This window comes from Canis lupus, chromosome 20 (genome assembly GCF_048164855.1).
Source record: "Canis lupus baileyi chromosome 20, mCanLup2.hap1, whole genome shotgun sequence".
Taxonomy (NCBI): Eukaryota; Metazoa; Chordata; class Mammalia; order Carnivora; family Canidae; genus Canis; species Canis lupus.
In genome coordinates this window covers 41,850,559-41,865,290 of record NC_132857.1, presented here as the reverse complement: position 1 = coordinate 41,865,290, position 14,732 = coordinate 41,850,559, and the positions used below count along the sequence as shown (strand labels likewise).

Below are 14,732 nucleotides of genomic sequence, written 5' to 3'. Positions count from 1 at the left end.
TGCAGAGTTCACCTAACACCAAAACACCTAGAAAACAGATGAAGAAGTAAGCACTCATAAAAACCACTTCTTCCGAGTAATGCCTTCTTTTTCAGAGTGCTTCATAGTTGTTAAAGGGTTTTCATATGTAGTGTCTCATCCTATTCCTTTAACAGTGCTGAGAGGTAGGTAGGATAGAGCAGATATATTTATTGCTTTTACAGCTGAGGACAAGAAGCCCAGAGAGGCTAAGTGGTTTGTTCAAGGTTACAATTAGTTTGTGCTAAGGCTGGTCTTGGAACTCAGATTTGACAGATGCTTTGCTTGCTAGGTTTCTGTCAGTTTTTTTTTTTTTTCTTCATTATAATCTCTGGGCTCAGTGGCCATAAACAGTACTTCCTCTCTGTAAATCCATCCATAGCATTTCTCATGTCATGCTCTCACAATACTATTATTTTATTAATAAAATATGCTTGGGAGCTACATGTATGGTTATCTGAATATTAGAAGAACTGCAAGAAAGAACTTACTCTCGTCCTTTCTAAGGAACCCCAGTGAGCTATGAATCTTGTTGCTTTGCAATTGCTTGGAAGAAATGGGTCACATACCAAAATCCAATAGTCAGTTGTTACCATATTAGTGTTCTGCTTTGTATGTTATTGAAACTACTTATAACAATTATTTTCCTTGCAATGGCTGTTTTAGTTCATGAACGTTGTTTCTGTGTAGCTACTTTCATGTCTATTATGCCCATATAGTCCTCACTGCATCTCTATGGGGTGCTCAGGACAGGTATGACCCCAAGAGCGTCTGGGTCCTCCAGCCTTTTGGGGTCACCTTCTAACTAGAATAGCCAAATAAGAGGGCGCGGATCTCCCTTCTGTCTGTTGCCAGCAGGCCCACCCCAATGGTTCCATGAATTTCCAGGGGAGGCAAGCTTGAGGCTGGAGATGGAGAGATGATGAGCTTCTTCTGGGGTCGTTGTGAGGGAGGTTCATAGCCCCTGATCACCATACACGGCTGCTGTCTGCTTCAGGATGCTGCATGATCTGTGAGAGCGCCAGGCCTTCCCTCCCTGCTATCCCTTCAGCAGCCTTTCTTCATCCTGACAATTCACTGCTTATTCCAGATTGTGGTGTGTTGCAGACTTTATTCAAGTTTGGGGAAAATGGAAGGTAATTACACCACAGGCAGAAAACCACTTCAAATTCCATTCAGATGTTCTTGTTCACACAAATCCACTGAGCACTTTTCACCACAGGGCATTTCATATTCACCTGCTGCCATATTGTAGGAGCCTTCTTGCTGCCTATACAGACTCCATCTTTCCTTTCTCTCGCTTCCAATGGCTCTCTGCCCCTTTGCTCTGAGCTTAAATTTTCTCTCACTTTGATTATTTTAACTGTTTGTTTTTCAGACCATGCTCTGGAGGGTCCTGGCTTTTATTCTCAAAGAATCTTATTAAGGTATTTTCCTAAATAAAGTACTGTCTTCCCAGATTTGAATTACTAATTTTGCAAAAGTGGCTGCAGCTGGTTCTTACATTAGTACCAATTTTTCCTTCCCTTTTCATGAGTAATTATTTCCATTTTTCAGATATGGAAGCTGAGGTTCTGAGTCTTTAAATGGTTTGTATGAGCACCGGAGCTAGCAAGGAGGGGTGCTTAGTGCTCATTTTAAGGTTTTCCCCTCTATCCTTCTATTTTTTAAGAGACTTTAATGTTAATAGTGTTTCTTGTAATGATATCAGGCCATATCTTAATTTACTTTTCTCCATTATAAGTGATTACCTCAAAGAACACTTTGCATTGACTTTCCACTGCTCAGAATTCAAGGAGCAAACTCTTGACGCTAAAGGAGCAACAAATGTCATGGCTGCTGTTAACACAGCCAAGTCAGGCTGTTTATATTCCTTGTAAAAATAATTGTCTCATTAATCTTCACCTCAACCATCTAGTCCTGTTGCCAAGGTCAAGTTAAGGATGCGGGTGAATTGCAAATATGTCACCATGCACACAAAACACGATCCCCAAGCCAGTGCCATTTGAAGTGGCAAAGAGAGTTGAGGTGTCAGAAGCTGGAGATGAGAGAGATAGAGAGAGGTCCACCCTCCACAAATGTGCACAAATGGACCAACTCTCAGGAACACCAGAAACATGTTGTGCATGTTAACCAGGCACAGAAAGACCTTCCTAGCAAGGGAGGTCTAATTTCCTGTGGAATTCCATTCCATCAAATCAACTCACTTGTGAATTAAATGGTAAACTTTTACTCCCCTCCTAGGCAAACATTTCTCTTGTAGTGAACATTCTGCTATCACAGAGACAGTGACTTAAACGCAGGAGAATCCACACAGACAACAGTTTTTGCTTCGATGCACAAATTACATCACTGGATAGTAACTAGAAAAGAATGCATCATGGCAGGTCATTGATTTATGAGCTAAGCTTAGGAGAAAGAAATGAATAAAAGGATCCTGAGAGGTTGATTACACATTTTTAGGAGAGAGGAGCACCATCTGTCTTTAATTTGATTTTCTTATTTACTGGACAAGTGCAGTGCTAAATACAGGAGAAGCAGCAGTCAACAAGGCACTGAGCCTGTCTTTAGGGGTTGATAGTACATAGGTGAGTAGATTAGGACTGCCCCGATGGGATAGCTGCTATGAGAGCACCGAGAAGCTCTCTTGTGGTCAGGGAGAGTTTGTCTGAGGAAGTAAGCTGGTACCTGAAGGATGAGAAAGTGGGCTCCAGGCAGAGAGAGAGGTGGAAGAGGTTATACCAAGCAAATGGAAGGACAGCGAATTTCAGAGGCTGGAAGAGCAGAGGTCCCTGAGAGCAGCTAGGTGTGGTGCGGTAGAGAAGGAGGCAGAAGATGTGGGTTACATGTCAAACTTGTTAAGATCGTGGTGATTTGAAGCATCTAAGCAGAGACAGGCAGGAGGAAAATGGAGCAGCCCAGAGGTAGAAATGTAGGCAGGAGAGTCCTGGGTGCTCAGCCAGGGAAGCACTGGGTGTTGAAGCAAACACCCAGGTTGTGTCGTGTAGACTGGGATGAGAAGCACCCCGAGAAACCTCAACAGTTATGAGATGGGCAGAGGAAGTGCAGCTCCCAAAGAAGCCTGGGCAAGTAGGTCACCGAGGTGGGAAGGAACATGGCACCATGCTAGTCTGTTTTTCACTTGGGAGGATGGATGCCAAATTGCCACGGTAAGGACTTCAGACTGGCTAACCCAGGACACACCACCCACACAACTCATGGGCCAGGCAGACCAAGGGACAATCTGGGGACATAGTGTTGGCCACAGATACCATGTCTGCTTGTCAGATTCAGCTTCAGGTCTGCCAGTTTGAGACCCCCTAACCTAAATCAATTAGATTTAGTTAGTAGAACTAATCTACAACACGCTGTTCGGTAACTTGCCTGATGATTCACCTTTGGTTATTGTCCAACTGGAGGGAAAACACCCCAGTCCAGGGCTCTTTCCCGTACACCACACCACTTCAGTTTTGAGCAGACATCTGTACCCTGCAAGTTCTGTGCTAGGTTTTAGGTATTGTGGGGGATATACCACAGGCTCATTTATCTGTAAGGACCAAGTCATTAAAACTCTCCTTGGTGTACTTAAGAAATGGGAGTCTTCATGCACCCCCTTTCATTTCTTTTGAAAACAGAGGACGGTGTGTTCGCTCTACCTCCAGTTGATATAGATGGTATTTTCATTTCCCAGAGTCAGAAAGCCATCAAGCAGAACCTTCCAAAGACAACTAGAAACTACAGCTACGATCCTTTGATAACGCCAGGACCTTAAAAGTAGAAGAGAGAGTAACATTCCATCCAAGTCCACTAGTACCTTACCTGCTAAGAGCCTAGTACGGGGCAGAAAGTGTTTTTAGTCTGTGTTTTCTGTTTCTTCTCATGTAAATCCTAGAGGCAGAAGTGGGCTGGGTGCTCAATACTAGGGCAGGAATGATCTGCGCTTATCTTTCACATCCTGAGCGATACCTTAGAACTTTCTTTAGAAGCCACCGCAGCTTGGGAGTAAAGAGTGTTTCTGTCAAAGCTTGTCCAGCATAGCTGCACACGCCCCTATGCAGCCCCCCGCCCCCGCCCTTTGAGGGAGGGGAAGCAACCAGAGCCTTGGCCACCTGGAGAAACATGAATGGATGCAGTCAATTCCCTCACTCTTTCATGCTTTGGATAACAAAGATTTCACTGTATGGAGTTGCTAAACCTGGCTCAAATGACAACAATCCTTCCTTAGTTGGATTTCCCTTCAGCCCCAGGCAGCACAAGGCCATTCCTTACAGTGTCCTCGGGCACAGAAAGCCAAGGACATTTGTCCTTCCTTGTGTTCTCTCTTCCTCCGAGTTCTGTCCAGTTCTCCTGCCCTTTGGTTTGGGCCCAGAGGAACCGTGAGTTGGGGAGAACTATCCAGAGTTGAGTTCGTACATGGTGGTCATCACTGAATTTTCTTCTGTGTATCTGAAAATAGCCTTTCTTCCTCCCTCTCTCCCTTCCTTCCCCCTACTCCTGCCACTTTCCTCTTTCTCACTTCCTATTCTTACTTCCCTATTATTGCCTCCATTTTATTGCCATTCTTCCCAAATTTTCTTTCCTTTCTTTTTATTCTTGCATTTTTTGTTAAACTTTTCTGCTTCCTTCTTTTATTTCCTTTCCCTCATTTTCTCTGTTTTCTTTGACTTTTCTTTCTTCTCCATTTCCCCTTTGCATTTTCATTGATTTTCTTCCTTTTCCTTTTCTTGCTGTTTTTCATTTATTTTCGTCTCTTTTCTTTCCCTTCTTTTCCTATCCTTATTTGTTTTCTTTCTTCTCCCTCTGTCTTTCCTTCCCCATCCTTTATTTCCTTCTCCTCCTCTTCTGTCACCTCATCATCTTTGTCTTTCTTAGTTGATGAGTTTGCTAACTATGGGATTCCTAGCTACTGAAAGAGCATCCAATTCCCAGGAAGCTAGACTAGTGCTCACCTCCTATCTCTGCCACCTTTTAACCCTATGAGTCCAGACAAATCATCCCTCTGAGCACAATGTCTTCATCTTTAAGTAATCTAGTTGCCAGTTCGGTGTAAGAGTGCGAGTGCTGACAGCAGTGACTCCATCTCTGGCTCTCCATCCTGTGTGTGCACAGAAGATCATGCAATGATCTCCCTTGGGGCTATGTGTTCCAGGTCCCATGAAGGTTAATGTATGCCCTAAATGGAATGCGGGAATGCTTGTTCTCTTCTTCCTTAATGTGGTGCATTAAAGGTCCCGCTTTACATAACCAGGAGAGATGACTGGCACCAGAAGGCTCCACTTCAGGTGACTGACTATTCTCTGACTTCACCACCATGCCTCTCTGTAGACATTGTGAGTTATGGTCCAAACTAGATGGAGAATGGCTGCGTGGCAGCTGGATCCTTGTCTGCCCGATTCCCCCACTGTCAGTAAGTTATCTTGAATAAAGCTGTGTAAATGGTGTGGAGTGGTTTGCTTCATTTTTCAGTGTTAAGCTGCCTTCTCAGTTTGGAGGATATTTTACTGACCCTCCTGTGCTTTCCAATACCCTGTCTTTGTATTCCAAATCAAATTGGCTTAAATCTGGTCTGCTGTGCAGTGGGAGGCCCACACTCCTCCAGATTTTAGGTGAGAGGATTGCTTTGGCTTTCTCAGTATATTCTGAGCCCCTGTGCCTGCCATATAGTTCAAGAGATGAGTCTTTCTACAGTCCTACACTTTATCTCCTTTTCCTGTAAGTGTTCTTCTGCTTTCTTCTGGCTCGCATCTCTTGCACATAGAGTTTGTTTGTAGCAGATTGCACTGATGGATTGCGGCCAGGGAGGGTTTTCACATCTCCATGTTGCTGTTTGCATTTCCTCTCTTTCTGAAGTGGAGGTAGCAAACTTATGGCCAACAAGTTAAATCTGGCCAGAAAACAAAGGCCCTTCTATAGAAGTACTGCTTGGCTGGCCCAGTGTTATACATAAACCTTTTCATTTGTTGCTAGAATTTGAAAATCAGGGGGTTTCAAGTCAAGATTTGGTTTTCTGGCTGCTCTTGAAAAATGAAATATAGGCCATTCTGGGTCCTTATTTCTGCATGATTAGGTGCAGTGGAATATTATTTGTTTCCATAGAGGAGCCTAGCTATCCAGTTCCCCTCACGGCACTGACCTCTTCACTCAGGATCCTACTTGCTTCAAGTGTGGAGGCATTCCGAGGAGAGGGGCTGTTCTTAAAAATGCTTCTCCAGTTATACATCTTGTTTACATCCAAATCCCATAAGATCCACTAAATACTTCCTTTCTGACACATTACCACCCTTGCAGCAATGAACCCATAACTACTCTATCTCCTTAAATAGAGAGGAGGGAATGAGTTTATCAGAAAAAGAAAAAAAAAAAAGGGAAAAACCCATTTTGCTCTGAATTATCCGTTGAAATAACAATTTCTTAATTTTTTCATGCCTTTTTTTTTTAATGGGGATAAAATTTCCTGTTTTCCTCATACCTTTTCAGGACAAAGTGCTGTTTTGGATGGAATACAAAGTCAGGTAAATGAAGTTCTTAAAGTACTTAAAGTTTTTTTGTTAAAATGTTTAACGTTGCCAATTTTGATATTCTTTTGGTTCTCTCTAAAGATAATAACATGTTAAATCCTTGCTTGCTGCTTTCAACCAGTTAGCCAAATTTTTTCTCACAGGGAATTTCTTCACATATTTTGAATTTGGGATTTTTTTCTTTCTTCTCTGCAGCCTGATGGTCACACCCTTCACAAAGACAACCAGTCCTTCCTTGGCCATGTTATATCAGGTAGAACCCCTGGCCTCTCTGTTCCATTCTCCTTCGCCTTTGTCCCCATTTCTATAGCACATCTGTCTCCCTTCATTGGATGCAGAACCCGTGAATGCAAGATGTTTTGCTGTTTTGTTCATCATCGCATTCTGGTGTGGTCCTCAGTAGGCTCTCAGTAGGGATTTGTGGAATTGTTGAATCCTGGGCCAAGAATCCTGGGAGAGTTGGTCTTTCCCTGTTTCTGCCATAGAACACACAGCTCTGTCAGGCGGGGCCCCAGCAGGGGACACCCAGCACTTCAGGCTGGGTGATGTGTGGAAAGTTTAAATGAAGTAGGATTGTGGGCAGGGCTGAAGGACATTAATAAGGTAAATGTGAAACTAGCAACAGCTGTACCACCCTTAAGCCTAAAAGAACCAGGAGATAGGAGCCACTCCCAGAATCTAAAGGATAGCTATTTGTAGTCATTTGCTTTACAGGAGTGTGATCTTTGGACAAGGGACTCCGGCAACCTGAAGAAAGGCCCTGGTCACCTGTCTTCTCTGTCAAGTTTATTAAACCCAATGGAATCAGAAGACAAAGGAGCCCACTGACGTGGTCTATCAGGTCAGCCCCTAGGGCATAGAGTCTGGTGCAGAGTGTGGAGAGTAAGTCTGGAAGGACCAATGGAAAGCATCCAGCATAAAAGCTCTCCTGCTATGCTCCTAAAAGAACCATCTTTATCAAGCATAGCTGTAGTTAGCAACTAACAGAGGGAATTATTGGGATGCTGGAAGGGGAGGGGGGCTTGGTTCTAGGTGGAGGTTAGTCAGGAGACAGTTATGTAACCAAAGTCAGAGTGCATAACTACATAGCTGTCCAAAGTCTGTGTAAATAGTAAATTTGGGGGGCAGTCTGTAGAAGCCTAGGGGTAAGAGTGAACAGAGGGACCCAGAACCTGGAAACCACCAACAGCATGGAGTTCACAGGGCATAGGACCCCACAGGCTTTTCCAGCCATGAAACTGCTCCTGAGCTGATGGCTGTGCAGCTTTGTTGGCCACTGCCTTGTCTCCATCCTCAGTCAGAATGAGATTTTCTGATCTGTTGCAGCTAAAAGGTGGAGTTGTGAACATGAAGGTGGGTGGGGCTAGCAAATATGTTTCTGACTGGAAATCTGTTGAGAAAAAAGGATGTTCTCTTTTGTGGAAAGGGTGCTGAGTATTCACATGAAAGGACCTTCCTTTGATTGAGAACTGAGTTTGGTCCTCTTTGTCCACTGCTTTTATCTTGTCAACTCTTAAGTCACTTTTTTCTCTTAATAACATTCTCAGACCTGTGCCTATTTCCCCTTCTCACAACTGAATCAATTGTTTCTTCATCTTTGATGCCTTTGCTCTTGGCATATTCCTATGTTAGGGCACTTTTCATATTGTCATACAACAGGTTGTTAGTTGATTCACTTCCTCTGCTTTATAGTCACACACGTGTCTGTTCCCACACACACTAATGTGGGGCTTTGTTCATCTTCATATTTCCATACATAGTGTCTTATACATGGTAAGAAGCCAATACATGTTTGTGGCATGAATAAATGACTAAATAGAGTTGGCCTACTTAGGCTTGCCTCCCTCTGTGTCCACCATGTTCTAGTTCTTACCTGTTGTGAAAGCTTACCTGCATGTTTCATTGATTCTTCAAGGTCCTGCTAGATGACTGGCTAATTTGAAATTCCAAATAAAGACAATGCAAGAGTGTGTACAAATGAGTTATGTTACCTTGTGCTGGAAGTTTCGTAGACAAGTGTCTTCATTTCTTGATCCAAATGGAGTGATTTCCACATGTGCGCTCTTCAGCAATCCGGTTGTTGGGTAGTGTTTCAGGTCAAATGCACTTTTTGTGACATTCCACAATTAGCTGCTCACCTTGTGTGATTATAGCATAGGCTTGATTTTACTCCCCCTCCATCCACCCATCTTCTCTTTTCTTTAAGCTTTCTTATCACTTCAACATCTCCCAAACCACAGCAGGTGCCTAGGACGTGGTAGTTTTGTACGGAGCTTCTTTCCTTGTGCTTGGGTGGATGGAGGCTGTAGTCTCAATGCTCCTGAAAACCTTGGGAAGGGTCTTCTGGCCTCTCCAAAGGTGGTGTGAGAGAGATCAGTGGGTATTTGTGCATGTGTATTAAGCGTAAGCTACGTGTGTTCTAAAATTCTGAATGTGACTGAAGAAGCGACCTCAGTATATGGAGAGCAAAATGAATGAAGTTAATGCTTTCCTTTCTAAAATGGTATCAACTTTAGAGTCTATTTGAATCAGATTCATTTTGCAGATGTTTATGCTCACCCAATTAACCAGAATTCTACTGCCTGACAGCTGATACTTCAGAATTTGCTGATTCGGAGACAGCTTATGGCTACAGACATTTCAACCCACTCGCTGTGTACAATCGTTAGCTCCTTTGCTCAGGTGTAATCCCTCACAGGAGCTATCAGCCCTACACGTGCTATATTTTTGACAAGCCATTTTTGTGCATACAGGATTAAATTATTTCACAGGGGAAAGAAAGGAACTAAAGATAGGAACATTGAAGTCTTCAGGAAAGGGGAAAACAAGGTCATAGCCACTGCCTTTCCCCTCCAATATGCTAAGGGAATCCCTATAAGTTTGCTGGTTTGGAAAAATGACTCTAATGTATCAGATCATTTTCCTAAAACTGTCTTGTTCAAAGATCATAGGCCTAAGGGTTTGAGCCAAAAGGAGAGCAATATAGCATCTGGCCTCTGGAAGATTCTGACATAGTTGACATCCTCCTCTGGTTCTCACAGCACCTTATTTGCTGAAGCACCTAGCCTGTTTATTTCTTGTTTCAGTTATCAGTTATATCCTCCAAATGCCAGGTTTCTTGATGATAGTGATTTGATTCCTTTCATTACTATGATTAACTATGGCTAACTGTGTCTGCTGCATAGCAGATACTCAACATCCTTAGCTATGAGGGCAGTGATGAAATGTGTAGGTCAGGGTACTGACAAACTAGCACTCTTAAGATGCTCTTGTAATACAAAGAAAAGAGGGATAAAAGACATAGTGCCAGCACAGTGGAGAGAAATACCACAGGAGAAGGGGAGTCTGGGCTGCTTAAGGGTTTGCATGTGAGGGAACTGGTGTGTGGCTGAGGCCAGTAGACACTGGTAGGACATGCTGGGGTGGTGTCATACTTCAAAAACTTGTTGAACATGGGAGGATACAGCAGAGCAAGCTGCAACCCTAACCTAAGTTGAGAGTATCCCTTTGTGTATAGAACATGGCTGTGCTCAAAAGCATCATCAGGGCAAATCACCATTGATCTTGGGACCAGAGTTCAGTCTGTCCATATTCAAGATGATGGTGGGCAAATGGAAACGTAAAACTATCTCCATGTTTGACACTGGAAGTCACATTGAGTGAAAAAGGCTGGGTTTGAAAAAGGCTCCAGGATCTCAAGGAATTATAGTAATGTTTTAGGAAGGAGTGTCTGGACTTCCTACAGGTAAGAACAGGTTGGTGCTCCAGCGATTAATTAGAAAAAACAAATAAACAAACAAACAAACAAAAAAGCTTTTCTGTCTCCTCGTTGATGGTAGCCAGATATAAAATTTGATACATAAAGTCTGAAGTATCTATGGAACATGAAGGGGGAAGTTCCAGAAGGCAGATAGAACTATGGGCCTAAAATATAGAAGAGGTTGGGGATGGAAATACAAGTATGGAAATCATCAGTATATAGATAAGACTGTCCTACATTCAGCTTCATGTTCTAGTACCTATATACTAGGGGTGAAGATTAGTATTTGTTAAATGAACAAATTGATGAGTAAATGAATGAGTCAAGTTCTAACTACAAAGTAGCATAATTAATCTTGGGATTGAGAGGTTTGAACCTCCACTTATAAAACAGTCACAGAGATAAAAAGCACATCACAGGAAATATAATCAATAATATTGTATTAACATCGTATGATGACAGATAGTGACTATGCTTATGATGGTGAGCACTGGGTACTCTAGAGAACTGTTGAATCACTATATAGTACACCTGAAACTAATATAACATAGTATGTCAACTATACCTCAATTTAAAAGGGAAAGCAAATATACTGGTGTATTCACAGCCAGAATTTTGTCTAAAGTAATCATCTTGGATTTATTCCCATAGAATCTTTATTTCCCAGGGCAGTTTCAAGCTCCCGTAGGAATTAATTGTATTCAGAGCACATACTTTAACTTATCTTCACTGTTGGTGACTTACCTTTTGAGAGTGAGTGTGAATTCTGGCAACAACTGAAGGTAGTTCATAGCCACATTTGGTGAATGATATGTGGAATAGGAGAGATAACACAGTTTTGGTCATTAACAGTTTTAAATTTTAAAGTAATAGAACTTAAGTTCTAATTCTGAAGTCAGTTAGAAAAATAACAGCCCTAACAGGTTTAAGCCTCAAATCACAGCCCCCTCAGTGGTGATTATGTTAAAGTCCAGTGTTGTATTGATTTTAGTACAAAAACCTAAAATATATATATATATTTATGATATATATGTTAATATGATATATGATACATATTTGTGTATTTTAAAATTATTTTTAAATATCAAGTTTAGGTCTTTAGTGTGGGCTGAAAGTATTTTTTTCTTAACTTCTTGTTCTTCCTCATTGGAATTCACCTTTTCTCTCTTCTTTCCCCTAATCCATTTAGCATTCCTTGGGTCATATTAGCTGTGGTGTTTAAAATGTCCTCTGAGTAGAGACAAGCACTGCTAACAATAGGCCAACTCTGAGAAGCAATATATGGCAGGAGATGTGGTTAGTACCTCACCAAACTTTGACTCTTCTTTTATCACGTTATCTAAGCCCTGACTGGATCTGGCTGGGATGGGACTCAGGCTTTGGTTGGATAGATTCTGTGCCATTAAATTTTTTAAAAAGATACATTCATTTATTTTACTGAGAGAGAGAGAGGGAGAGAGAAAAAGAGAGAGAGAGAGAGAGAAGCACAGGAGCAGACGGAGAGAGAGTCTTAAGCAGATTGCATGCTGAGTGTTATGTCTGAGGAGGGGCTCGATCTTATGACTCTGATATCATGACCTAAGCCAAGACCGAGAGTCGGTCACTTAACTGACTACACCACCCAGGCACCCCATGTACCATTAAATTTTTGTTGAGAGGATCTGACTTCAATAATGGAGGATGGTAGGAAAAAAAACCAGGGTTGGTGGTATACTCTGTGACTTGTGTTTGAGTTCTGCCAATATTAATAATGCCTCCACTCTGACTACTATTCATGTTGTTGCTATTGTTAATACTACTTCTGTATTTTAGATTTGCACAAAAATATTTATATACTTTGTCTCAATTAGTCTTCACAATAGACCTGTGAGATAGGAGGACATCAATGAACCCATTTCCAGGTAAGTAAACAGAGCACAAACTAAACTGTCAAATATTCAATCAAGAATGATTTTGTTAAGTCACTTTAGGTCTTGGGGCTGGGGGCTCTGAAATTTGCTTATATTATAAATGTTACGCATTGTTGTTTTAACAGGGTACAATAGATCATTATGCATCAGAGTATAGTTCTGCATTTTATGAGTTCCCCAGAAATGGGGGAACATGGTGAAATATTCCCCCATGGTCAGGGTTCTAATATGTGCATCAAGCAAGTCACATAAAATTAAATACTTAAGGAAAAAATAAAGTCATGAAAGTGTTTATTTTGAGCATATTTTAGTCTTACCAATTTTCCCTCCAGACTGGGTACAGCCATTACTCTTATCTGGGAAGTTGCTATGGAAACCAATTTGTACTGTTCTCCTTTTGCCATAGTATTTTTCTCAGGCACGCTCTATCTCTCAAGAATCTTAACAGCAGTGAAACAGACATTAAACCCCAGAGGATTAAAAAATAGGATTTGTATTTCTTCTCTCTACCTTCACCCTCCTCCCTTCAAAGGCATTGCTATTGACAAATTGGTAGCTCACAAATTCCACTAACAATGGTCTATTTTCCACGCAGACGGATGCTGACAGAGGAGCTGCCCTGCTGATGATGGGAGGGCTGTGGCTGCCAGTCTGCACATCTCCTGCTGACTACAGTTCCACCTGCAAGTGGACACAGGTGCTCTGTCCTGGTTTGAAGGATGAGAGACACTCATCGCATATGGAGGAACATAAGAAACACAGAATTATCGTTCATCAGCATCAAAATGATCAAGCAGGTGACAGAAATGGGCATGAGAAAGAGGTTTATTTTACTTTGTATATTTTTATTGGAGTTCAATTTGCCAACATATGGCATAACACCCAGTGCTCATCCCATCAAGTGCCCCCTTCAGTGCCCATCACCCAGCCACCCCATCCTCCCGCCCACCGGTTTATTTTATTTTTAAAGTTCTGAATCCATTGACCAATTAGGCATTGGAGAAATATGGGAAGATTCTGAAAGCACTGTATTTATGGGGTTCTTAATCTTGTAGGTGAATTTTCATTATGGTCTGATGAGAGACTGTCACATCGAGTCTGTCCATCATAGGCTGATGGGGATTCTATACAAGTGCTCTTGTTGCTATTCCTGTCTAAACATTACCTCAAACATTAGTTATCTAAACTGGCCATCATTTGTTTTGCTCACCAAATCGTACATCAGAAATTTAAGGTATTACTGACTTAGAAGTTCTCGGTGGGGATCTTTCATATGGTCGTAGTCAGAGGGTGGCTGGGGCTGCTGTCATCTGAAGGCTTACCTGGGCTGGATGTCCCAAAGAGCCTTTAATGTTCCTCCAGCCACAGCTGTTGATTGAAGACCTACACGTAACTTCTCCAGAATGCTGGTTTCAGGAAAGTTGGATTTCTTGCATGATGGCCACCTTCTACCTTCCATCTTACAAGCAGGTATAAGTTGCGTGGCCTTTAACGATCCAGCCTGAGAAGTCTGAGAGCATCATACTCCATTTGTTGAAGCAATTATAAGCCTGCAAAGACACAAGGATAGAGAGACATAGACCCTAACTCTCTCAGAGATTTTATTAATTTACTTGAGAGAGCACACAAGCAGTGGGAGAGGCAGAGAGAGAGGGAGAAGCACCCCTGGGACCCTGATGCAGAGCGGGGCTTGATCCCAGGGCCCTGAGATCATGAACTGAGCTGAAGTCTGATGCTTAACTAACTGAGCTACCCAGGTGCCCTTACCCTAACACTTGATGTGAATGCTATAAAAGAGTTTGTGGTCATTTATTTTTTTATTTTTTAAAGATTTTATTTTCACAAGAGACAGGCAGAGGGAGAAGCAGACTCCCCTGGAGGAGCCTGATGCGGGACTCATCCCAGGACTCAAGGATCATGTCCTGAGCCCAAGGCAGACACTCAACCACTGAGCCACCAAGGCATCCCAAGTTTGTGGTCATTTAAACAAACCTTTCAAATAAAGGATTTTGGTGTGTTTTTTGTTTGTTTGTTTTTTTTTTTTTTTTTGGAAAACTGATGAAGACTTCAAGTACCAAACTTTTTAAGGTGAACTCTTTCTTGAGAACTCAGGATCTCCTTTAAGAGCATCCACTCATGTGTGGCAATAAGTCTTATCTCCAGAGCATATTGAATAAAATAAGATTTTAAAAATACCACACTAATTTTTGCTCTGTTTCAAGTGTTTTATATGTTTTACCTCAGTTAATTTCTATAATAATTCAATGGTAGGCATTAGCTGCATTTTAAAGGTAAGGAAACTGAGGCTCTGAGACAAATTGCCCAAAGACACACAGCTAATGAGCTTCAGAAGTGGGTGATGAATTCTACAGTGCTAGATCACAAAACACAGATTTTCTGTGGGAGAATGGGGGTGCCATTTTCAAATTCTTTTTGAAGAAGATAGGGACTCTCTCAGGCCCAGCCCCTTCTTCCTACGCTCCTTTTCTGTCTGAAGATAGCCACTTTCCTCTCTTCAGTGGTGAA

At 42.0% G+C, this 14,732-nt stretch overlaps 2 long non-coding RNA genes across 3 annotated transcripts in view; one reads left to right on the top strand and one right to left on the bottom strand.

Moving 5' to 3' along the window:
- LOC140611907 (uncharacterized) overlaps positions 1-11,145 on the bottom strand; it is a 62,673-nt gene extending 51,528 nt beyond the window's left edge. Inside the window, exon 1 of the long non-coding RNA XR_012013225.1 lies at positions 11,041-11,145. This is a non-coding gene — a long non-coding RNA (uncharacterized lncRNA). The remainder of the gene's footprint in view (positions 1-11,040) is intronic.
- On the top strand, positions 11,005-14,223 carry LOC140611906 (uncharacterized). 2 transcript variants are annotated; one of them, XR_012013224.1, is made up of 6 exons: positions 11,005-11,078; positions 11,486-11,592; positions 12,147-12,197; positions 12,802-13,003; positions 13,569-13,676; positions 14,037-14,223. It is a non-coding gene; the product is annotated as an uncharacterized lncRNA (long non-coding RNA). The 2 variants fall into 2 exon arrangements; XR_012013223.1 differs by having other exon boundaries at positions 11,051-11,250.
- Positions 14,224-14,732: the final 509 nt, after the last annotated feature.